The sequence below is a fragment of the Mustela nigripes genome, chromosome 2 (genome assembly GCF_022355385.1).
Source record: "Mustela nigripes isolate SB6536 chromosome 2, MUSNIG.SB6536, whole genome shotgun sequence".
NCBI lineage: Eukaryota > Metazoa > Chordata > Mammalia > Carnivora > Mustelidae > Mustela > Mustela nigripes.
Window position 1 is genome coordinate 78,822,206 of NC_081558.1, and position 27,538 is coordinate 78,849,743.

General features: G+C 36.3%; 1 pseudogene; it reads right to left on the reverse strand.

Moving 5' to 3' along the window:
• Positions 1 to 2,438: 2,438 nt before the first annotated feature.
• On the reverse strand, positions 2,439 to 2,663 carry LOC132009955 (small nuclear ribonucleoprotein G-like; annotated as a pseudogene).
• Between the last annotated feature and the right edge of the window lie 24,875 nt (positions 2,664 to 27,538).

Sequence of the window (27,538 nt, forward strand, 5' to 3'; positions counted from 1 at the left end):
CAGTAGGTACCTTTATGGGAGATCTTGCCACAATAAACTCCTGGCCCAAGAAATGCTCTTCATCTCCCACAGGCAGGAATGATACCTTCACTACAAGACCCTGACCAGGGAAGCCTCTTTCACCTCATAAGCCTGAGACTTCCCTCCCCAGTGAGAGAAACTTGCTAGCTCAGTATGTAGGAACCCCTCTCACACCTTGGGCAGTATCAGTGGGGACCAAAAGTGTCCCAGTAGCACCAGATAAGCAAACCAAAATAATACTACAAACACTTCAAAAATGAAACTGTCATGGGGAACACAGCCCATAAACGTAGGCCAGGGCCTTCAGGATAAACCTAAACAGAATGATTTCATGCTAAAATAAAAGATTCAAATAAGGCCTGGAGTCTTTTAACATAATAGACAAAATGTCCAGGGTACAGTAAGAAAAAAAAATCACCTGTCAGACTGAGAACCAAGAAAATTATAAGTTGAATGAGAAAAGACAATCAAATGATGCCAATACTGAGATGAATTAAATGTTGGAATTATCTGACAAGGATTTTAAAGCAGCTGTCATAAAAATGCTTACACAATCAAGTACAAATTTCCTTGAAATGAATGAAAAAATAGAAAATCTCCACAAAGAAAAAGAAGTTATTTTAAAAACACCAAGTAGAAATTATAGAACTGAAAAATACAATAAGAGAAATTAAGAAAATCACTGCAAGGACTTAATAATAGAGTGGAGATGACATAAGATAAAATCGGTGAATTTGAGGACATAAAAATGGAATTTTTGCAATCTGACATTAAAAAAAATCTAAAAAAAAATGCAAAGAACTTAGGAATCTCTGAGACAACAAAAGATGCAACATTTGCATCATTAAAGATCCAAAAGGAAAAGAGAGAGTGAGACTAAAAACATATTCAAAGACATAATGGTTGAAATCTTTCCTAATTTGGTGAAAGGCACAAACCTATAGATTCCTGAAGCTGAAAGAACCTGAAAAAACAACAAATCAAAAGAAATCTGGTTGTATTAGTTTTCTAGGGCTCCTGTAATGAATTACCACAAACTGCAACAACAGAAATTTATTCTCTCACATTTCTGAAGGGCCACAGTACAAAAGCAAGATGTCAGTAAGACAATATTCCCTCTTGACTTGAGGGTGAATTCCTTCTTCCAATTTGATGGCTTCAGGCACTTTTTGACTTGGGGCTGCTTAACTCCAGTCTCTTCCTCCATCTGCACATGGCCTCCTCAGTGTCTCAGTGTCTCCATCTCTCTCAGACTCTCTCTGTCTCTCTCAGACTCTCTGTTTCTTTCCAACTCTCAGACTCAGTCTCTGTCTCCAGTCTCTGTCTCAGTATGTTTGTCTCTGTGTGTGTGTCTCTGTCTCTACTTCTGTCTCTGTGTGTGTGTATATGTGTGTGTGTTTGTGTGTCTGTCTCTCTCTGTGTGTCACTGTCTCTGTCTGTCTGTCTCTTCTCTCTCTCTCTCTCTGAATCTGTCTCTGGATCTGTTTTTCTCTCTCTGTTTCTGTCTCTGTGAGTCTTTCTCTCTGTGTCTCTCTGTCTCCATCCTTCTGTATACACATCTCTGTTTCCATCACCCTGTGTGTCTTTCTGTCTCTGTCTCTTTCTCTAAATCTCTGTCTCTAAATCTATCTGTCTCTCCATCTGTCTCTCTCTGTTCCTCTCTCTACTCCTCTCTCTTCCACGTGTCTCTATCTCTCAATCTCTCAGTCTCTCCCTCTCTTTGTTTCCCTCTCTCTCTCACTGTGTGTGTGTGTGTGTGTGTGTGTGTGTGTGTCTTTCTCTCTCTCTGTCTCCTTCTCTCTCTCCGTATCACTCTGTCTCTGTGTGTCTTTCTGTCTCTCCGGGTCTCTTGCTCTGCCTCTGCTTCTCTGCTTCTCTGTCCACAGAACTGAAATGTGTACTCTTCTAGTTCCATTTTAGAACAAGAGAGCAAGAACAAAGTTAGTATTCACTTTCTCCTCCTTTGTTTAAAAAAATCATACAAATCATATTGAGTTACTTAACATTATTTATTGCCTATATGACCCACACTAATAAAGCATTTCAAAAGTAAGCCTTCTGATAGTTAAGAAGAAACTAACAATGAAGAAAATAACAAATAACAATTGTTATTTTCTGAAGAAAATAACAATGATATTATAAATTACAAATATTTTCATAGGATAGATAAGTCACAACATTATCAAATAGGGCCAAAAAGAGAAATTTAAAGATTGCTTCATGTAGTTTTCTAGGAATCCAGGAACAGCTCTCTCTCTCTCTTTTTTCTTTTCTTTTGGCTATTAGAAAAGTTTATTTAACAAAAATGTTCAATATGAAAATTCACATGACTTGATTTTTATATTGTAGTAAAAACAGGAGCTATGGGAAGGGACATGTGGAAGCAGTTGATTTCTTCTGATGAACACACCCATTGTTTATACTTGTTCCAAGACTTCAAACATGATGATACTATTTCCTCATATTACCACCACTCCATTATTATTCTATGGCCCACCAGTTGCCATCTCCACAGATTCATCTATCACAAGATTCATAAATGGATTGAACCCCTGCAATATTCCTTGGACATGTCTGCCAACATTTAATCTCAATGATATTTTCTTGCCCATCAATGTTTTCAGCTCAGGAGGGTAAGCTTTGCTTATGGTGTCTAGTTGGCCTGGCATATCTCTTTTTTAAAGGATTCAGTCCCAAATTCTTATCAAGACTCTATACAGAATGATAGATGTGGCACATATGGATTAATTATTATTGCTTCTGGTGTAATGTACTAGAATACAGCTTCCCATGTTTTATTCAATAAATGAGCCCAATCCCTCTTTCTCTAGGCATAATTCGCGATTGAGCACCATCTTCTCTTCAAATCTAAATTAATGTGAAACTAGTGATAGTTTTGCTTATGAATATCGGTACTTAATCTGTTCTACATGGTAAGTAGTTTAATCTGTAATACCACTTTATGGATTTTGTCTTTTTATATTACCCTATTTAAATAACCCTATTAACATAAGTGTGTAACTAAAGATATTCTAAGGATGTAAACAAAATAAACCCTGAGAAAAATATGTGCTGTGATTATGAACCAGAGTCTGGCTTCTGAAGAGGTTATTTACAGTAATATACAGAATGAGTGAGGAATGATGAACAAAGAAATAATACCACAGCTGGTTTACTGCAGGGAAAATATGTGACAGTCCATGTGTAGTGAGTGAGTCCAGGACCTTAGGATGTTATTTCCTCCCACAAAGAGCTTTATAGGCCCAGAGGCTAGAGCCTTGAAACTGCTCTGGAGCCAGAGGACAAGTATGTCTAAAGGAGAGAGAGAGAATCTATACTTTTTTTTTCCACTTAATTCTGATGCATGATTTACTGACAAAAATTGGAGAAATCAGTGTACCAAAATAGAGTCAGCAATCTTTTTCTGAAGAGGTCCAGATAGTTGATATTTTAGACTTTGGGGGCCAAATCATCTCTCTTGTCATTACTCAACTCTAGCAGGAAAGCAGGCCTACACATTATGTGAAGAAACAGCAGTGGTGGCTGTGTTCCTCTGAAACCTTGTTTATGGATACTGAAATTTAAATTTCATCTAACTTTCACGTATCATGAAATGTTCTCTGTTTGATTTTTCAGCCATTTAAGAGTGTAAAATCCATTCTTAGCTCTGAGGTGGAACAAAAATAAGTGAGAGGCAGGATTTATCCTGCAGCCTTGATCTGCTGAACCCTGTATGAAAGTACCAATGGTATCAATATTTCCTTCATGAGTAAGGATTATAATTTAGCTTATATTCTTTCAGACCTATTGGAACAACTCAGCATTGATTATTACTTTTCTTTCCTTTTTTGAGTTAATATTGTTTAAATAGCTCAAAATCCTATGTAACTTTAAAGTTGAGGGTAGAAAAGATTGAAATTGATCTGTTTACATAAGCAGCATGGCATTTCAAGACATTATCCAAATTCTCTGCATTACAAATAAGTGGTGTTTTATACCTAAGTTAATCAGTTTGAGACTCATCAGTGACAAAATTAAAAAGAATTCTGTCCAGTTCTCCATTTTATTTGTGTAGTTGCAGTTACTACATGATGCATGATGGTCCATTTAATGTAATGTGTCTTTAAATGGTGTTGGTTTAATTTGAGTAGCTTTTTAATTAAAGCAAACCAACATTTTCTGCTTCATTGCCTAACACTATAAATTAAGAATAAGGATAATGCACAAATATGAGAATATGGATAATCTAAAGATGATAATTCAAGATACTTCTCCCATATATTTTTTCTTAATGAAGTACAAGTAGGGTCTTTAATTGTTATATTAAACTACAGTGTAGGGCTTCTGCTGCCTCTCTCTTTATGCCACTGTAGGTAAATATAGGTTATAATGTATTTCACTTTGAGGGAAAGGGCTCAAATCACCAAATGCAATCTAATTACAGCTAAATGATATAGATAAATAACAAATACAGAAAAGAAGGGGGCTTATAATTATTGGGAGTTATTTGATTTTTATTAACAGAATTCATATGACTGAATCCAAAAATTCATTCAACAAGCACTTTTTGAAAGCCTGCTGTGATTCAGACAGGTTGTAACACTAAATAACCCAGATAAGCCCTGCCTTCAAAGACCTTCCAATCTAGTAGAAAAAGTCAGATGATAAACAAGCAAGCAATTAAATATCTAATTTGTCATATGTGATAATAAGATAACAGGGAGAAGGGACTGTGATATGGCAATAACTTCTTTCTATTGGGTGGTCAAGAAGTAGACCATGGAGGTGATATTTGTACATAAAGAACTAAATGAATGAGAAAGCAAGCCATATGGATATCTGGGAGAAGAGCATTCTCAAACAGAGAATGGCAAACACAAAGGCCCAGAGGTGGAACTGTGCTAGGAATGTTCCAGAACAGCAAGGAGGCCAATGTGAATGGGGAAAGGGGGAGAGGATACTTTATAAAGATGGGTATTATTCTCTGCCTCTGTTCACTGTTGGAGCCTCTGCATCTGAGACAATGTCTAGCACATAGCAGGTACTCAATATTTGCAGAATGAATTAATTAATGAATAAATGTGTAAGGACACAGAGAAAAAGGGGTGCCTAGTGGCTCAGTTGGATAAGCATCTGCCATCTGCCTTCAGCTCAGTCATGATCTCAGGGTCCTGGGATCAAACCCCACATTTGGGCGTCCTGCTTAGTAAGGACCCTGCTTCTCCCTCTCCCTTTGCCTGCCACTCCCCCTGCCTGTACTCTCTTGCACTCTGTCAAATAAATAAATGAAATCTTAAAAAAAAAAAAAAAAAGGAACAAAGAGAAAGAAAGGGGTGTAGATCACATAGGGCCTCATAAGTCACTGTAACAACTTTGGATTTTACTAAAGTAAAAACAGCAGCCATTGAAGGGATCCAAGCAGAGAAGTATCATGATCTTCTTTGGATCTTTAAAGGATCACTAGATTTACAGTAGATCACTAGATTTACAGTAGACTTCAGGGAGGAAGACCTGAGGAGGAGGAACAGGAAGAAGGCTATTTCAATAATAAATAGCATCTGACAGTAGAATCCGCAGACCCTGCACAACAATTATTTAAGATCTGAATTATAGGAATATATAAAACTGGTGGGATGTTATACATTAAGTATGGTGGCAAGCTAAGCTCTATGGTAATGAACTAGGACTAGCTGTGTATTCCAGCTAGATTTTCATGGGAGTCGGAGTACAGCTGATGATCTGAGCTTCACTGTTGTAAACTTAGATTTTTTTGATCAGTTCACACATGGTAATCTGGCTCTTGAAATGAACTCATGTCAACTAAATTCCCACGGAGAAGACTGTAGACATATGCTGCAGAACAATACGGTTATTGGTATCAACAGAACCTGATGAAGGGGTAGGCCAACCAGATGGTTTCCAAGGTGCCAATTTATAAAAGCTACAGAAGCACTACTATAATTATATCGAGATTGAAAAAAACTGTTTTTATTTAGACTCCTCTCAGAGAGACTAGTCTCAAAGGACAGTCACCCAGTGAACCATGTTCTCAAGATTCATGGTCTTGCGTAATCATCCACTCTCTCCCTGTACCTGGACTGGGCCTGTGACTTACTTCTTACCATGGAATAAGGTGGAAGTGACCCTGAATGACCAGGTCAGAAGAAGATATCTACTTGCCATCTTCTCTTAAAACATCCATTCTGGGGAAGTCATTAGCTATGTAAAAAGTCCATCTACCCTGCTTAGGAACCACATGGAGGGCTGGTTCCCCTCCCTTCAAGCCAGGAGTCCTGTTTTGGATCCTCTAGGCCAAACTAGCTTCTGGCTGACCACCAAGTGACTCTACTCAAGAATCACCCTACCAGGGGTGCCTGGATGGCTCAGTGGGTTAAGCCTCTGCCTTCGGCTCAGGTCATCATCTCAGGGTCCTGGGATCAGGCCCTGCATTGGGCTCTCTGCTCAGCAGGGGGCCTGCTTTTTCCCCCACTCTGCTTGCCTCTCTGCCTACTTGTGATCTCTCTCTGTGTGTCTAATAAATAAATAAAATCTTAAAAAAAAAAAAAAAAGAGAATCACCCAACCAAATCCTACCTAAATTTCCTGACCCACAAAAATCATGGACAAATAAAGTGGTTGCTGTTTCAGTCACAAAGTTTTGAGGTAGTTTGTTATATAGTACAAATTAATCAGAACAATAGTGTATGTGATTGATAGGAATAACTTTATAAACCACTTGAATAGAAGCAATATCCCTATGAGGCATAATCAAATCATTACTGAGGATTATTAAGCCAAATTCCAATGAAAATGGGTAGGTGCAGTTAGATACAGTTGCAGCATGCATGCTTAGAGCAAGATGTTTTAGTTACTGACAGCAGAAGAGAGGAGACATGTGGTCTTTGTCCATCATTCCCACATAGCACAAGCACCTATAACTATGGCTCTAACCTGGGGCACTGGCCACTGTTTCTCTGTTCTGGAGACCCACTTGGAAGAAAAACAAATTATATATCAGAATGTTGCTCTTTGAACAATGGATTGGTACATACAGAGCAGATATCTTTATTGGAATAATTCTTCCATTTTGTTATTTGAGATACACACTAGATGTCTGAGATGGAGACTAGATGTTTGAAATTCCTCAAAGGACAAAATTCCAACTTCTTTTTAACAAAGGCTTATATTGTGTTTTCCTGATTGGTTTAGGACAGAAAATACTAAGCCATGGCTATTACTGCCATGCGTCTAAAAGCTTCATGTACTTCCATTCCTAATGCAGGAAAAATAACATCATACAATGTGATTTGACCACCATCCTCTAAGATTTCAAGAAGCAGGCATATACTATGGCTTTCTAAGTCTCCTTCAAGACAGCCCTCAGGAAAACTAGGTAAGTTTAGCTTTTTTCTCATGTATGGGATTCAGTATGTAGACAATTATTGTGTAGTATCCTTTGGTTTAAAAAATACTGTTTTAAAAGACTTATGACTAAAGAACTTTATTTGGTCTTTGGTATAATTTATGAAAACAGTAATACTTAACAGTGGCCAACTTTTAAGGAATGTTCATTTGTGGCAAATACTACACTAAATAAATCTTTAAAATGTCATATAAACACAGTGAGGTAGATATTATTATAATTTATATTTCATGTATTGGAAAGCTAAGATTTAGAAACTTTTAATTATTCACTTAGGTAGAAGTGCCTGATTCCTAAGTCTGTTCTTTAAACACTACATTATACGAGTTTATAAACTTTGACTCCTAAAAGGACTTTTTTTTTTTTAGTTTAGAACTTCATCTCAGTCTTCAAAATATAAAAGAACATATTCGTATGATTTATTTATCATCAATACTGGAAAACTAGGGAAGTATTAATTTGATATTAGATTACCATCATGTAATACCATATGTGATTGAAAAAGTATTGCTCTCTATCAAAGTGACAAAAGAGTTCACCCTCAGGAAACAATTTAACTGAACTACTATACTCTTGAAATAAGTATGATAAAAATAAGAAAGTCTTGAAAAACATCCAAATCCATTTCACATGTGATTCTGGCAGGCCTCTCTTCATTTATTTGGCCTTTAGGATTTTCACATATTGATGATATGTCCACAAAACAAGGAAAAATAGCCATGACTGGAAGTGTGGATCTTATTTAAACACATAAAAATTCCAATTGCAATGCCCAATGTTCTGCGTGTTTTGTTTTTATTTGTCTTTTGAGGGGGTGGCCAAAAACCATAAATTTATTTAATGTGATAACTGGTAAAGTTGGGTGTTCTCCTTGAAAGGGTGTTGAGCTATCCTCTTTGTCTTCCAACTAAAATATCTTTGAAGTTAGAAAAGCCCACAGCAATGCTGAAAATTAACACAAATGATTTGAGGTCAGCATCTAGAAGGAGTTTCTATCAAGCTGATGAAATTATTGGAGGTGGAGAAAAACCGGAGTAGGATAAACTGATGTTCTGCCCCATGAGAGAGAGAATCCCTTCCTGCTTAAAAGAATGGAGTAAATATTGCATCCCTTTTCTGCTTACCACAACTGGACATGGAGCAATAAGGAAAATGAGCACCTTTCTTCTTCATGATTCTGCATTTCTGGGTTTCCAAAAGAATACTCCTCAAGCATCTTTACCATCATATTGGAACTTTAACTGCTAGAACACAGTAGAATAGGAAGAAGGTGTTCAGAATAGTGGGGAGGTGTGGCTAGACTGGCAGTGGTCCCTTTTACCTGCAGTCTTGAAAAACAAAGGGATACAAGAGGAAGATCCTGGAAGCACTGTGCTATGGACTGAATGGTGTTCCTCCAAATTCCCATTTTGAAGCCCTGGCCTCCACTGTGACAGTATTTGGAAATAGGGTCTTTACCAGGTAATTGAGGTTTTCTGAGTTCCTAAGAGTGGAGCTGTGATCCAATAGGATTAGTGTCTTTACAATAAAAAACACCAAAGAGCTCAGCCTTCCTTGCTTGTCCTTGTGTTTATCTTACTCTGTCTCCACCATGTGAGGACATACTGAAAAGGCAGCTGTTTGCAGGCCAAGAACAGATCTTTCCCCAGAAATTCAATCAATGGGCAACTTGGTCTTGAATTTGCAGTGTCCAGAACTATAAGAAAATAAACGTTTTGTTTTGTTTTGTTTTGTTTTGTTTAAGGCACCCAGCTTATAGTATTCTGTCATGGCAGCTGAAGTAGACTAGACATACTATTATACAAGGGACTGCCTTTTGTTATGAGTCTGTCACTTTAGCCTTATAGAGAACAAGGCAACAATTACAGGAACTGACTCCAGCTTAGCACTGTCAGTGAATCTCCTTTATGTTAAGAATTATAAAAACTTAATAAATAACATTAAAGAGTACCACAACAAATAGGGAGTAGAGTCACATTCATGAATATGAAATGCAATATTGTCAGGATATCAAGGCATTCCAAAATGAGTTAACAAGATTTTCTATAGCTCAGCAAGGTTTTTTGAAAACTTACATAGCACACCAATAGACCAAGATACTCACAAAGAGCACTTGGGAGAAAAACAAACCAACCAATCAACCTTGGGGAAATTGCTCTTATGATACTAAGACTTGGTATAGTACTTGTAAGACCAAGGTATTTGGTGCAAAGAAAGGCAAATAGACCGAAGTAGGAAGACCAGAACCAACAATTTTTTTTTCATTTATGAACCTAGATCCAAAGTTAATTAAAGAGATGGCAAATAGATGATAGAACAGAATCTTACAGCTAATATAATCAACAGTTTAAAAAACAAACAAACAAAGTATGAGCAGGATTAACCCCAGTAATTCAAGAAATATCAGGAAATCTATCCACACAATACACCATATTAAGGAATTAAAGAAGGAAAAGTGTAATATTATTTCAATACACTCTGAAAAAAAAATGGTAAAAGTTCACCATCGATTTTTTATTAAAATACTCAGAAAACTAGAAATAAAAATTTCCTAAATTTGTGAACAGCTATAGATCTAAAAGAACTACAACATTATGCAAAATGAAAAACCATAAACATATTCCAGTTAAAACTGTAATCAAAAAAAGAATGCTACTATCACCACTACCAAACATAAGACTTAAAGTCTTGTCCAGTGTTATATGCTAGGCAAAAGAAATGAGGTATAAACATTTCTTTCCATATATGATTATCTCCATTGAAAACACAAAAGAATCAATAAACATTAAAATTAATAACAGAGTAAAATCGGGTTGGCATATATAAAGTCATTCCTCTATGTCAACAATGACCAAATAGATAAGATATTGATTATAGAAATATAAGGTAACATAAGATGCCACTCAAAGCAGCAATTATAAATATAAAATATCTATCATGACCAAACAGGGGAATAAACACCACTTTTAGTTTTTAAAGTGGAGGGAATTAAAGCTGTGAGTTTGTTTCAAAAGTGATAGAAGAGCTAAAAAGCAAGACGAGACAGCGATCTAACCCAGCTATCAGCAACAGAAAGAACCCATTCCCATTGCTAAGTAGGAGAAAGTGTTATGTCTGGAGCCCAGGGGCCAGGCTTACCAGGGAGTAACTGGAACCATGGTGGACCTGTCCAACAAGAACCGGAGCTTTGAAGAGGAGAGAGAGAGAAAATCACTGCGGCTTTTCTCTTCTTCCTGCCCTCTAATCTCCCACCACTGCTTCCACTCAACACAACCAAGCAGGAAGCAGCTGACATGGAAGTGTGAAAAGCTCAGCTTATCTCTCTAGGATTGCGGCTCCTATCAAGTGTACCCACTTCTGCAGTTCTTGCCTCCAGGTTCTACTAAGAGCTTCCTCTGCTGGGTCTATCAGGCCTAAGGGCAGTACAGGCTTCAAGCTATTGCTCATAACTTGGCTCTTTCCATCTTTCGTTTCCCTTATCTTGCATAGGAGTCTATTGAACTTTTCAGTTAAATCCTCTGAGGTGCCATTTGCTTCCTGCCTTATAAATGCCAAGTAGGAAATGTTAACTAACACATGCAACAGGACAGAAACAAAAAACCAGAAATTTACTGAACTGTGTTCACAAACTGTGTTTTCTTCTGGAGTTATCTTCCATTGTCAGAAAAGCAAAATTTCAGACTGTAGATTAACAAGGAGAAGGTTCTTCCCCAAAATTTGAAATAAGATATAATTCAGTTATATATATATATATATATATATATATATATATATATATATATATATATAACAAAACTAAATTCTCTTTTCAAAATTTCTTCTTCCAGTCAGGAAAGTACTTCAACACCAGTTTGACACTTGTGTTTCCCTAAGGAAAGGTCGAAGAGCTCTAAAAGCAACCAAAAAATGAAATTTAAAAAGTCCTTTGTAGAACATATTGCACAAAGTGCTTCTAATAACTGGTTTCCAATAACTGTCAAAAAGAAATCCTGTTTAATTTCTTTAGCTATTTTCTTCTTTTTTATACTCTTGATTTTGAACTTTAAAAATGAATAATTTAGAGAGAACTAAGATTGTCATCTATAAATTTTATCATCCCTTCTTTGGATAACTATGGTATTATGGTTTAAAGGCATTCATAATAGATATCCTCATTCATTATAGATATTTGCAATTTCTGAACAAATTCCTTGGAAGAGTAAAAAGAGTTCTGTGTCAATTTCTTAGAAAAAGAGACTGTGAATTAAATCATTTTTATATGCAGGGAAATAATCCAAATCTACCAATACTAATGGCATATGCCACTTTTAGGATTAGAGTTCTACTCCTATTCTTCAAATACCTCTACCTTTATTCTCAAGACCCTGCCACCAACCTAAGCAGACCCCTTTTCCAAAAACTTTTTTCCTCCCTATCTCATTGGCTAATAAATAAAGTGTTATTATACTGACTGTCAATTTTAAAAAATAAAGTGAATTTCATAAAGATTGGTAGTATATGGTCAGGCTACTTTGGGTAGATATTTCACTATTTCTCCTCTTGGTGAGATTTCAAGCCATTTTGGTCACAAAAAGGGGTAGGAAAGTTCTTTAGATCCCTGAGAAGTCTACATTTCCCTGAAAGAGTATTCTTCAGGGCCTTTTACAGTGAAAAAGAGAAAGTCGATGATGAATTTAAAAACCCACTAATGCAACAATCTACATTGCATGTTTTAAATATATCTAAACTGAGAGCCCCCTCTTCAACACAAGGTATTTTCACTGCAGTTTACTTTGTAGAGGAGCAGTTACTAGATAGAGCTAAAAGTTAAAAAAAAAAAAAATCTATGAATGGGGCCCCTGGGTGGCTCAGTGGGTTAAAACCTCTGCCTTTGGCTCAGGTCATGATCCCCCGGTCGTATGACCAAGCCCCACATCGGGCTCTCTGCTCCATGGGGAGCCTGCTTCCTCCTCTCTTCCTCCTCTGCCTGCCTCTCTGCCTACTTGTGATCTCTGTCTGTCAAGTAAATAAATAAAATCTCCTGAAATAATAACTCAACCTTGAAAGTTATTCTTTTTCATTAGGTTAAGTAATTTCATCCAGGATTGTGTCTTACGATGTTTCATCATTTTTCCTCTAAGAAGGAAAATAAGAGTTCTATTTTGAGTTCAGGGATTCTAAGCAATTCCTTCAACTGAGTGTGCTAGTTATAAGGTAGAGGTAGAATATAGGCTTATTTCCCATTTTACTAGAAATTTGTTCATTTTCTTGTGTTTAAAATATCCTATTAAATGCTCTGAAAAGAAAGAAACACAAATGCTTGGAACAAGGTGTGTCCATGAATGGTGCTGCATCTGTTGATGTTTTTAAGGAACACCATGCCCTCCTCATAGGAAATCACACCCACAGTACAGCCTTACAGATTTGGCCCCATCTGTAGAAGCAACCTGACAATTTTAAATTAATTCTATAATTGCTGGTGAGTGCTCATATATTATAGAAAATTATTTTATATAATTCAATTTTAAATGTGTCTTTAAGAATATTTGTTTTAAAAGGGGGGGGGGGCTCCTGGGTGGCTCAGTTGGTTAAGCATCTGCCTCTGCCTTTGGCTCAGGTCATGATCCCAGGGTCCTGGGTTCGAGCCCTGCATGAGGCTCCCTGTTCAAGGGGTAGCCTGCTTCTCCCTCTCCTTCTGCCTGCTTCTCCCCTGCCTATGCTTTCTTTCTCTGTCAAATAAATAAATAAAATATTTTTTTAAAAAGTCACCTAAAAAAGGAGCATTGATTATAATAATTCATCAGAGAAGCAGCAAAGTAGGAAATAAGGGCAGGAAGGGTTTTTCAGTGAGAGAGAAGAAAAGGTTCTGTGAGATTAACAATGACAGAGATGAATGGAAGTTGTGGTCCAAAAGCAGAATTTCAGAGCTAGGAATCTATACCAGAAATGAAGAGCCAAAGAAACTGTTGGAAAATGAGGAGGGTGATAAAACTATGGAGTCAGTATATTGGAAAAGTTATAAGCACAGACACTGAAATAACCAAAGAAAAGGATAGAACAGGGAGTGTAGAAAAATACAGCAAGAAAACAGGGGTATAAATGATGTTAATAAAAACAATATCCTTGGAGCACCTGAATGGCTCAGCTGATAAAGCAGCCCACTCTTGATTTCAGCTCAGGTCATGATCTCAGGGTCCTGGGATCAATCCTTTTGTGGTCAGGCTCCACACTCAGTGGGGAGTCTGTTTCCCCTCTCCCTCTCCCTCTGCCTCTCCCCTGGCTTGTGCTGTCTCTCTCTTTCTCTCTCAAATAAATAAATCTCAAATAAAACAAAACAAAATAAAATAAATCTTTTAAAAATAACAAAAATAAAAGAAACTTTTAAACTTTCAGATCATTAACTATGTTGACTTTAAAAGAGAACACTTTAATCCATCATCTGTATCCAAAACTTCTAAATCAAAATGTTCTATAAAGTGCACACAAAATAAATTACTCTAACTTTAAATATGCTTAACAATTTTTCTTCAAATTTGGCTTCCTTTTCATTTCTCATTAAGAGCTGAAATCCTGCCAATGTTGAAGTGTGTAGTTATACCTATTTTTAGTTAAAGTTTAAAAGACATTTTTATTATCTTTTTCATTATCTCCCCAAGCAAAAACACTTAAGGAAACCTGTTCAAGTTTCCCCTAAAGAGGCAAGGATTTTGTTCAAGCATGACGAATTTCACCTCACCACCATTCTTTAGTTAATTTTTCCAGTAAAAATTATTTTTATTTTCTTCTCTTCCTTTTCATTAGATAAGAGATGCAATATGGGGGAAAATATAGTCTTTAAATCAATTCTTTAAACTTATTTCTTTACATTTAAATTAAACTACTTTGTTTATTAAGTACTTATAATGCAACATCTGAAGACTAGATTACAGATGAGGTTTAGCTATATAGGAAAAGACTGACCTCTAAAACTAAGCAGGTAGGAAGAGGCTGGTATATTCTTTCTGTTTAAATCATGTCTATAAATGATCACCAATCAATCTTTCTCACCTTTGAGAAATACTTTCAATATTTATTTTATGTAGTTTATTTTAGAAAAACAAGATCTATTTAATGTGCCTTTTTATGCCTTTTTAAGCTACGTATTCTCCTCCCTTTATTCTAAACCTTATTACCCTCTTATCAATCTCACACCTCAACACATATCACACTAAATTCAGTCTTTTGGAGTCTTTTCCACTTCTGCAATTTTGATAAATACTAACTAATCACTAATAAGTAGAAATCATTGTAAATTAATTTGAACTGATGGTTGCTATACCCAAAGTATGGAAGGCAAAAGCAAATCATCTAAACTGATCTGCAATGTTTAATAAATCTAATCATATGACTACAGTATTATGTATATATATTATGTGTTTTGTGTGTGTGTGTGTGTGTGCTTACTTCCACCAAAAAGCATGTTCAAAAATTTTCATATAAATGTTATTCAGGATATCCAAAAACTGAGATGAATCTAAATGTATCTCAACCAGCTAAAAAGTGACCCATTATGTGGTCTATTCTGGAGAAAGTTCCACGTGCACTTAAGAAGAATGAGTATTCTGCTGTTTTAGGGTAGAATATTCTGTATATATCTATGAGGTCCATCTAATCCAATGTGTCACTCAATGCTCTTGTTTCTTTATTGATTTTCTGCTTGGATGAGGCATGTTAAGATCCCCTACTATTTATGTATTCATATCAATATGACTCTTTATCTTGACTAACAGTTATATTATGTAGTTGGCTATGTCCATATCGAGGGCATAAATATTTACAATTGTTAGATCTTCTTGGTGGATAGACCCTTTAAGAATGATGTAGCGTCCTTCTTTATCTCTGCCGGTAGTCTTTAGTTTAAAATTTAATTTATCTGATATGAGAATCGCTACCCCAGCTTTCTTTTGAGGCATGAAAGATGCTGCTCCATCACTTCACTTTCAGTCTGAATGTACCTTTAGGTTCCAGATGGGTCTCAACCCATGGAATGGGAGAAGATACTTACAAATGACACTACAGACAAAGGGCTGATATCCAAGATCTAAAAAGAACTACTCAAACTCAACACACAGAAAAGAGATAATCACATCAAAAAATATACAGAAGACATGAACAGATAATTCTCCAAAGAAGACATATAAATGGCTAACAGACACATAAAAAAATGTTCATCATCATTAGCCATCAGGGAGATTCAAATCAAATCCACACTGAGACACCACCTTATATCAGTTAGAATGACCAAAATTAACAAGACAGGAAACAAGTGTTGGAGAGGATGTGGAGAAAGGGGAACCCTCTTATACTGTTGTTGGGAATGCAAGTTGGTGCAGCCACTTTGGAAAACAGTGTGGAGATTCCTTAAGAAAGGAAAAATAGAGCTACCTTATGACCTTGCAATTGCACTACTGGGTATTTACCCCAAAGATAAAGATGTAGTGAAAAGAAGGGCCATCTGTACCCCAATATTCATAGCAGCAATGGCCACAGTCGCCAAACTGTGGAAAGAGCCAAGATGCCCTTCAACAAATGGATAAAGAAGATATGGTCTATATATACAATGGAGTATTATGCCTCCATCAGAAAGGATATATACCCAACTTTTGTATCAACATGGACAGTACTGGAGAATATTATACTGAGTGAAATTAGATGAAGAGAGAGAGTCAATTCTCATATAGTTTCACTTACTTGTGGAGCATAAGGAATAAAATGGAGGACATTGGGAGAGGGAGAGGAAAGATGAGTTGGGGGAAATTGGAGGAGGAGACAAACCATGAGAGACTGAGGACCCTGAGAAACAAACTGAGGCTTTTGGAGGGGAGAGGTTTTGGGAGGGTTGGGTGTGCTTGATCATGGGTATTAAGGAGGATACGTATTGCATGGTACATTGGGTGTGGTGCATAAACAATGAAATTTGGAACACTGAAAAATGTTTTTTAAAAAACAGGCTCAAAAGTAACAATGAAATATTATGTTACAGTAAAAAAGAACACAAATAAAAATGTTCAGCAATGGGACAGGATACAATAAAAAGATTTTTAAAAATCAACAGTACTGGGAGTGGAGTCAAGATGGTGGAGGAGTAGCAGGCTGAGATGACATCAGGTCGCAGGAGTTCAATTTAGATATTTATCAAACCATTCCAAACACCTACAAATCCAACAGGAGATTAAAGAGAAGAAGAGTAGCAATTCTAGAAACAGAAAATCAACAACTTTCTGAAAGGGAGGACCTGCAACAGGAAGAAACAGGAAGATAGACCATGTGAAGAGGGGTCAGCTCCTGGCAAGTGGTGGAGCAACAGAGCACAAAATCAGAACTTTTAAAAGTATATTCCACTAAGGGACATCACTCCAGAGACTAAGCAGGGGTGGAACCCTCACAGAGACCGCATGATCTCAGGTCCCGTAGGGTCACCAAAGGATTGGGAGTGTCTGAGTGTAGCAGAGCTCGCAGGTATTACAGCGGGGAAGCCAGCTACAGTGACAGAGCCGAGGAATGAGCTGTCAGCTTGGGGTTACCTTAAACTGTGATCTGTGGCACAGTTGGACCACTGCTCTTTCAGCAGGGACCCCATAAGTGGCAGATTCAGGGGGATTCACCTTCCTTCTCTGGAGGCAGGAATCTGCTGGGTTTGGAGACACCAAATAGGACTGTGTGCGAGAGACAGAAACGCTTGGTCACAAGCCGTGTGAGCTCGGAGTGTGGCCAGAGACCAGGGAGATGGGAGTGGTTGATGACTTTTCTCCAAGGGCACACTAAGGAGTGGGGCTCTGCGATCTTAGCTCCTCTGGGCCAGAGATTGGGAGGCTGCCATTTTCATTCCTATCCTCCAGAGCTTTACTGAAAGTGTTCAGGGAACAAAAGCTCCAGAAAGCAAACCAGAGCAGATCACTTAGCCTGGCCCCTGGCCTCAGGCAAAGACATTTGAGAATCATGGCAACAGGTCCCTCCCCCAGAAGATCAGCAAGAACATTCAACCAAGACCAAGCTCACTGATCAAGGACAACAGCAAAATTACAGAGGAGGGGAAAGCAAAGCATGGCATTCATGGCTTTCTCCCCATGATTCTTTGGTCTTGCAATATTAATAATTTTTTTAATTTTATTTTTTTCTTATTCTGATTTTTTTAACCTTTACTCTTTCCTCTTTTAATGTTTCTAACTAGTTTATCTTAACAATACCTTTCTTAAAAAATCTTTTTGAACCTTCATTATTATAGTCATATTTTACCCTTCATTGTATCTAACTTTATCTTTGTATATGTATAGGGTTTTCTCTTCTAAAAATTTCTGGGATACAACTTCTTCTAATAGATCAAAATATACCCTAAATCTACCACAGGGCTTTGTTCTAGTCTCCAGCCTGAGAAAATTCTCTCCACTTTCTTTTTCTTTATTCCCCCAACCAACTTATTAACTTCTTTTTTAGAATTTTTTTAAAATTTTCATCTTTACAGTACTATTTTCCATCACTTCATCATTTTACTCTTATTTTTGTATGTATATACATATATGTGTATAAATTTTTGTATGTATATATATTTTGTATGTATGTGTGTGTGTGTGTATACATACACACACACATATATATACATATATATAAGTTTTTCTTTCTTTAAAATTTTGGGAGGTAATTTCTTATAAGAGACCAAAATACACCCAAAATCAAGTGGGTGGCTCTGTTCTATTCACCAATCTAATATATATTTATTTTTTATTTTTTTGAACTTCTTTTTACACACTTTCTTCTCCCCACAATTTGGGGTCCCTTCTGATTTGGTTAATGCACATTTTTCTGGGGCCTTTGCCACCCTTTTAGCGTTTTATTCTCTCCTTCATATATTCTTATCTGATAAAATGACAAGGTGGAAAAACTCACCACACACACACAAAAAAAGAAAGAACAAAAGGCAATACTGAAGTCTAGGGACCTAATCAATGTGGACATTGGTAATATGTCAGATCTAGAGTTCAGAATGATGATTCTCAAGGTGCGAGCTGGGCTCCAAAAAGGTATGGACGATATTAGAGAAACCCTGTCTAGAGAAATAAAAGCCCTTTCTGGGGAAATAAAAGAACTAAAATCTAACCAAGCTGAAATCAAAAAAGCTATTAATGAGGTGCAATAAAAAATGGAGGCTCTTTCTGCTAGGATAAATGAAACATAAAAGAGAATTAGTGATATAGAAAACCAAATGACAGAGAGTAAAGAAGCTGAACAAAAGAGAGACAAACAACTACTAGACCACAAGGGGAGAATTTGAGAGATAAGTGATACCATAAGATGAAACAATATTAGAATAATTGGGATTCCAGAAGAAGAAGAAAGAGAAGGGGGGGCAGAAGGTATATTGGAGTGAATTATTGTAGAGGATTTTGCTAATATGGCAAAGGGAACAGGCATCAAAATCCAGGAGGTGCAGAGAAGCCCTTCAAAATCAATAATAATAGGTCCACACCCCATCATCTAATAGTAAAACTTACAAGTCTTAGTGACAAAGAAAAAATCCTGAAAGTGACCCAAGACAAGAAATCTGTAACATACAATGGTAAAAATATTAGACTGGCAGCAGACTTATCCACAGAAACCTGGCAGGCCAGAAAGAACTGGCATGATATATTCAGAGCACTAAATGAGAAAAATATGCAGCCAAGAGTACTATATCCAGCTAGGTTATCATTGAAAATAGAAGGAAAGATAAAAATCTTCCAGGGCAAACAAAAATTAAAAGAGTTTGTAAACACCAAACCAGCTCTACAGGAAATACTGAAAGGGGAGCTCTAAGCAAAGAGAGAGCTTAAAAGTTGTACACCAGAAAGGAACAGAGACAATATCCAGAAAAAGTCACCTTATAGGCAATACAATGTCACTAAATTCCTATCTTTCAATAGCTATCCTGAATGTAAAATGGGCTAAATGTCCCAATCAAAAGACACAGGGTATCAGAATTGACAAAAAAAAAAAAAAAAAAAAAAATCCATCATTATGCTGTCTACAAGAAACTCATCTTAGACCTAAAGGCACCTCCAGATTTAAAGTGAGGGGGAAAACAATTTACCATGTTAATGGACATCAAAAGATGGGGTGGCAATCCTTATATCAGATAGATTTTAAGACAAAGACTATAATTAAGAGATGAGGAAGAATACTATATCATACTCAAAGGGTCTGTCCAACAAGAAGATCTAACAATTTTAAATATCTATGCCCCTAATATGGGAGTAGCCAACTACATAAACCAATTAATAACAAAATCAAAGAAACGTATTGACAATAATACAATAATAGTGGGGGATTTTAACATCCCCCCATTGAATTGGACAGATCATCCAAGCAAAAGATAAACAAGGAAATAAAGGCCTTAAATGACACACTGGACCAGACAGATATCACAGATATATTCAGAACGTCCCATCCCAAAACAACAGAATACATATTCTTCTCTAGTACACATCAAACATTCTCCAGAATAGATCACAAATCAGGGGTCATAAATTTGGGTCAAAAATCAGGTCTCAACCAGTACCAAAAATTTAGATCATTCCCTGCATATTTTAAGACCACAATGCTCTTAAGCTAGAACTCAATCACAAGAAGAAATTTGGAAAGAATCCAAATACATGGAAGCTAAAGAGCATCCTACTAAAGAATGAATGGATCAACCAGGAAATTAAAGAAGAATTGAAAAAATTCATGGAAACAAATGACAATGAAAACACAACTGTTCAAAATCTGTGGGACACAGCAAAGGCAGTCCTGAGAGGAAAATATATAGCGATACAAGCCTTTCTCAAGAAACAAGAGAGGTCTCATATACACAACCTAACCTTATACCTAAATGAGCTGGAGAAAGTACAGCAAAGAAAGCCTAAACCCGGGCACCTGGGTGGCTCAGTAGGTTAAGCCGCTGCCTTCGGCTCAGGTCATGATCTCAGGGTCGTGGGATGGAGCCCCACATCGGGCTCTCTGCTCGGCAGGGAGCCTGCTTTCTCCTCTCTCTCTGCCTGCCTCTCTGCCTGCTTGTCATCTCTCTCTGTCAAATAAATAAATAAAATTAAAAAAAAAAAAAAAGAAAAAGAAAGCCTAAACCCAGCAGAAGAAGAGAAATAATAAATATCAGAGCAGAAATCAATGAAATAGAAACCAAAACACAACAGAACAAATCAACAAAACTAGGAGCCAGTCCTTTGAAAGAATTAATAAGATTGATAAACCTCTGGCCAGACTTATCAAAAAGAAAAGAGAAAGGACCCAAATAAAATCATGAATGAATGAGGAGAGATCACAACCAACACCAAGAAATACAAACAATTATAAAAACATATTATGAAAAAAAAGAACATATTATGAGCAACTCTATGCCAGCAAATTTGACAATCTGGAAGAAATGGATGCATTCCTAGAGACATATAAACTACCACAAATGAACCAGGAAGAAATAGAAAACCTGAACAGACCCATAACCAGTAAGGAGATTGAAGCAGTCATCAAAAATCTCACCACAAACAAGAGCCCAGGGCCAGACAGCTTCCCAGGGGAATTCTACCAAGCATTTAAAGAAGAATTAATTCCTATTCTCCTGAAACCATTCCAAAAAAAACAGAAATGGAAGGAAAACTTCCAAACTCATTTTATGAGGCCAGCAATACCTGGATCCCAAAACCAGACAAAGACCACACCAAAAAAGAGAATTACAGACAAATATCCTTGATGAACACAGGTTCAAAAATTCTCACCAAAATACTAGCCAAAAGGAACTAATAGTACATTAAAAGGATTATTTACCATAACCAAGTGGGATTTATTCCAGGGCTGCAAAGTTGGTTCAACATCTGCAAATCAATGTGATATAATACACTAATCAAAGAAAGAATAAGAACCATATGATGCTCTCAATAGATGCTGAAAAAGCATTTGACAAAGTACAGCACCCTTTCTTGATCAAAACTCTTCAAACTGTAGGGATAGAGGGTACATACCTCAATATCATCAAATGATATTTGGGTTTATGGGTTTATGTGTTTATGAAAGACCCATAGTGAACATCATTCTCAATGGAGAAAAACTGAGAGCTTTTCTATTAAGGTCAGGAACACAGTAGGAATGTCGATTATCACCACTGCTATTCAACATAGTACTAGAAGTCCTAGCCTCAGCAATCAGACAACAAAAGGAAATTAAAGGCATCCAAATTGGCAAAGAAGAAGTCAAACTATCACTCTTTGAAGATGATCTGATACTTTATGTGGAAAACCCAAAAGACTCCACTCCAAATCTGCTAGAACTCATACAAGAATTCAGTAAAGTGTCATGACATAAAATCAAAGCACAGAAATCAGTTGCATTTTTCTACACCAACAACAAGACAGAAGAAAGAGAAATTAAGGAGTCAATACCATTTAAAATTGAACCCAAATCCATAAGATACCTAAGAATAAACCTAACCAAAGAGGCAAAGAATCTATAAAAACTATAAAGTATCCATGAAAGAAATTAAGGAAGACACAAAGAAATGGAAAAATGTTCCATGTTCATGGATTAGAAGAACAAATACTGTGAAAATGTCTACACTACCTAAAGCAATGTACATGTTTAATATAATCCTTACCAAAATACCATCAACTTTTTTCAAAGAAATGGGACAAACAATCCTAAAATTTATATGGAAGCAGAAAAGACCTCGGATAGCCAGAGGAATGTTGACAAAGAAAGCCAAAGTTGGTGGCATCACAATTCTGGACTTTAAGCTCTATTACAAAGCTATCATCATCAAGACAGTATGGTACTGGCACAAAAACAGATACATAGATGAATGGAATAGAATAGAGAGTCCAGAAAGAGACCCTCAACTCTATGGTCAACTAATCTTTGACAAAGCAGGAAAGAATGTCCAATGGAAAAAAAAAAAAAAACCAGTCTCTTCAACAAATGGGGTTGGGAAAATTGGACAGCCACATGCAGAAAAATGAAACTAGACCATTTCCTTACACCACACACAAAAATAGACTCCAAATGCATGAAACACCTCAATGTGAGAAATGAATCCATCAAAATCCTTGAGGAGAACATAGGCAGCAACCTCTTCGACCTCAGCCACAGCAACTTCTTCCTAGAAACATCACCGAAGGCAAGGAAAGCAAGGGCAAAAATGAACTATTGGAACTTCACCAAGATCAAAAGCTTTTGCACAGCAAAGGAAAATAGTCAACAAAACCAAAAGACAGAGTGGGAGAAGATTTTCACAAACGACTTATCAGATAAAGGGCTAGTATACAAAAAATCTATAAAGAATTTATCAAATTCAATACCCCAAGAACAAATAATCCAATCAAGATATGGGCAGAGGACATGAACAGACATTTCTGCCAAGAAGACATCCAGATGGCCAACAGATACATGAAAAAGTGCTCCACATCACTCGGCATCAGATGGAAAAAAATGTAGTGGTTGCTTGGGCCTGGAAGGTTTTGGAGGTGAAGAGTGTTAGGCAAGAATGAGAATGATTGCTAATGTGTGTGGGATTTCTTTTGGGGGTGGTAAAAATGTTTGAAAATTGGATTTTGGTGATAGTTGCATAAGTGTTTGAATATGCAAGGAAATGTTTGAGCTATGTACTTTAAATAGGTGAATTTTATCTTATGTGGAATAGATGTCAATAAAGCTATTTTTTTTATTACAAAAGAACAAGACCCAACTATAACAACATCATAAATAAATCTCAGAGGCATAGTGAGCAAAAGAAATACAAATCAAAACCACAATGAGATACCATCTCATGCCAGTCAGAATGGCTAAAATTAATAAGTCAGGAAATGACAGATGCTGGTGAAGATGCAGAGACAGGAGAACCCTTCTATACTGTTGGTGGGAATGCAAGCTGGTGCAGCCACTCTGGAAAACAGCATGAAGGCTCCTCAAAAAGTTGAAAATAGAGCTACACTACGACCCAGCAATCACAGTACTGGATATTTACCCTAAAAATACAAATGTAGTTATCCAAAGGGGCACGTGTACCCAAATCTTTATAGCAGCAATGTCCACAAGAGCCAAACTATGGAAAGAACCTAGATGTTCATCAACAAATGAATGGATAAAGAAGATGTGGTATATGTATATAAAAATGGAATACTATGCAACCATCAAAAGAAATGAAATTTTGCCATTTGCAACGACATGGATGGAACTAGAGAGTATTATGCTGAGTGAAATAAGTCAATCCAAGAAAGACACTTATCATATGATCTCCCTGATATGAGGAATTTGAGAGGCATCTTGGGTGGTTTGTGGGCTAGGGAAGGAAAAAGTGAAACAAGATGGAATCGGGAGGGAGACAAACCACAAGAGACTCTTGACTTCACAAAACAAACTGAGGGTTGCCGGGGGGAGGGGTGAGGGAGAGGGTGGTTGGGTTGTGGACATTGGAGATGGTATGTGCTATGGTGAGTGCTGTGCATGTGTAAACCTGGCGATTCACAGACCTGTGCCCCTGGGGCTAATAATACATTACATGTTAATAAAAATAAAAAATTTTTTTTAAATCAATAGTACTTCCATACAATAGCTGTGAACAACCCAATAATGAAATCAAGAAACAATATCATTTATAACAACAACAAAGAAATTTATGAAATTTAACAAAAGAAGTATAGGACACATACAATAAAATCTATTGAAAGTTGTTGAACGAAATGAAATAAGATCCATACATATGGAAAGATACTTCATGTTCATGGTGCAGAGAAGTTAACATTGTTGAGATGAAAATACTCTCTGACCTATTCCACCACTTCAGCATAAACCCTATTAAAATCCCAGCTTTGTTTTTGAAAAAAAATATTGACAGTCTGGACTCAGAATAGCCAAAATGATCTTGAAAAAGGACAACACAGTTGAAGGAATTACATTCTCTGGTTTCAAAACCTACTACAAATAATATGGTACTCACATTAAAAAAGACATAAAGATCAATGGGACAGAATTGAGTGTCCAGGAATAAACCCTCATGTTTATGGTCAATTGATTTTGAGAAGGGTACCAAGACAATTCAGTGGGAAAAGAAGTGTGTTTCCAAAAAATACTGCCTAAGAATTTTGATATATACATGCAAAGGAGAATTTGGATCTCCACCTCATACCATATACCAAAATTAACTCAGTATAGATCATGTACCCTAATATAATGTTAAAACTGTAAAATTCCTAGAAGAAAACATCAGAGTAAATATTCATGACTTTGAATTAAGCAATGATTTTTTCTATGTGTTACCAAAAACACAACAGCAAAAGAAAATAGATAATTGGACTTCATTAAAATTTTAAAATTGTGTGCATCAAAGACACTATCAAGAAAGTGAAAAGACAATCTATAGAATGGGAGAAAATACTTCCAAGCCATATACCCAAAAAGGTCCTGTATCTTGAATACATAAAAAAAACTTTTAATTCAACGATAAAAAGGCAAAAACCTCAAGTTTTAAACTAGGTTAAGTGAGCCAAATAAACATTTCTCTAAAGATATATAAATGGCCAACAAGTGCAGGAAAGATATCCAGCATCATTAATCTCTAGGAAAATGTACATCAAACCACAATGAGATACTACCTCATACCCACTAGGACTGCTGTAATCAAAAAGATGGACAATAACTAGTGTTGGTAACTACGTGGAGAAGTCAAAATTCATATGTTGCTCTGGACATGTACAATAGTGCAGTCACTTTGGAAAACAGTTTGGTGCTTCTTTAAAATGCTAAGCATTCATAATAACCAAACAATTGCATCCCTAGGTATAGACCTTAAGAAATGAGAATGTATGTCCACATAAAAACTTGTATAATAATGTTCAAGCATTATTTTGAAAAGTAAAAAAAAGAAAAAAAAAGGTTACAATCTAAGTGCCCATCAACTGATAATAAATAAATAAATATAATATGGTATAATAATAAAATGAAATCTTATTCAGCAATAAAAAAGAAATACTAATACATGCCAAAAGAAAGGTAAACCTTGAAAGCATTAATCTAAGTGAAAAAGGTCAGTCACAAAGGACTACATATTTTATTAATCTGTTTTCTTGAAGTGTGCAGAATAGGACATTTGTAGAGATGGAAATTAATGTAGTGGTTGCTTGGAGCCTGGAAGGTTTGGGAGGTGAAGGGTGTTAGGCAAGAATGAGAATGATTGCTAATGTATGTGGGATTTCTTGTGAGGGTGGTAAAAATGTTTGAAAATTGGATTTTGGTGATAGTTGCATAAGTGTTTGAATATGCAAGGAAATGTTTGAGCTATGTACTTTAAATAGGTAAATTTTATCCTATGTGGAATGGATGTCAATAAAGCTATTTTTTTTTTTTTTACAAAAGAACAAGACCCAACTATAACAACATCATAAATGAATCTCACAGGCATAGTGAGCAAAAGAAGCCAGACACAAGAGTATATATAGAATGTGAATCCATTTGCATGAAGTTCAAGAACTGATAAAATTAATCAAATAACAATAAAAGCCAGAATATTGATTACCTGTGGAAGAATAAGTGCAGACCGAGGAAAGGCATAAGAAAAACTTCTGAGCTGCTAAAAATGTTCTATATCTTGATTTGGATGTTTGTTACATAGGCATACATGTATATGAATATTTCATCAGTCTCTATGTTTAATTTTAGTGCACTTTAATGTGCCTTATAGTTTGTAAATTGTACCTCAATTAAAAAGTTGAAATAAATAAAACAACTGTGTATTTTAGCACTTTCTGGGTCAACAAGACATAGTAAAACAGTAGATTCATATGCTGTTAAGAAGACAAGACTTAGGGACGCCTGGATGGCTCAGTCTTGAAGGGTCTTCCTTCAGTTCTGATCATGATTGCAAGGTGTTGGGATCAAGCCCTGCATTGGGCTACCTGCTCACCTGCTCAGTGAAGATCCTGATTCTCCCTCTCCTTATGCTCCACCCCCTGCTTGTGCTGTCCCTCTCTCTCTCTGTCAAATAAATAAACAAAATCCTTAAAAAAAAAAAAAAAAAAAGGAGACAAGTTTCAGAGTTGAAAATCCTTTCTTCCAATATTGTTCCCCATTACTTGGCTAGAAGGTTTTGTGTAAATTATTTAATATGCATGATTGTCTCAGTGTTCAAATGAAGATGATGATAATATCTACCTGAAAGTCACCTTGGTAGAGATTGCATATGAATGTATTTCATGAACTGCTCATGTGAGTAGATTTACTATAACTCCATGGAGAATGCAAAATTAATGTATTTTCAAATAAACATCCATAGGGATGTTCTAGAATTTTCTTAACTTAGACTTCTAGTATAACAACTCTTACTATGTTATGCTTTGTCTAAAATATTTGAACACTATGTGATACAGATGTAAAAGAAATAGTCCAGTGGAACTCATGGCCATATTTTCTTTCCTCCATTTCCAAATGAAGATTCCTTCATGAAGACCCATGGGAGAAATTCTATATTTTTATATCACTTGATCACTTATTTGTCCCTTCATTTATGGAAATGGATTTTTTTTTTGAGGTGCCTGAAAAGAAAAAAACATTAAACAAGTGTGGCCTGTACCTAACAAGGAATGGGAATTTTCCACATATATCTTGGACCTTACTTGTCACTCTTCACTTTATTCTATCCTTCCACTCATATTCTCTCTCTGCTTCAGTTCTCTCCCTTACTCTAACTTAGCTTTATTACATTGTATATATTTTAGAGGTCCATTTCAGCTCACCCTTAGAAAGGGAAATTATAATGAGCTAACAACAGCAATAGCAAAACAACTTAGTTGAATAAGAATCCAATTTGTTAATCAACTCCACTTAAATGTCAAACACATAGCAGCTCAAGATACCCATAAATGGAGACAGAGATGCCCAATTCCACAGAATTTGCTAAAGGAGCATTTTTGGTGAGCATAAAGGCGCATTTTAATACCAGAACTCTACTGACCAGAATGGAATCCTCAGAGGGCCAGGGATTTTGTACATTTTGTTTACTTCTCTAACCCCAGTGTAGGAACAGTGCCTGCCTCATGGTAAGCACTTAATTAGGGTTTGTTGAATTAAT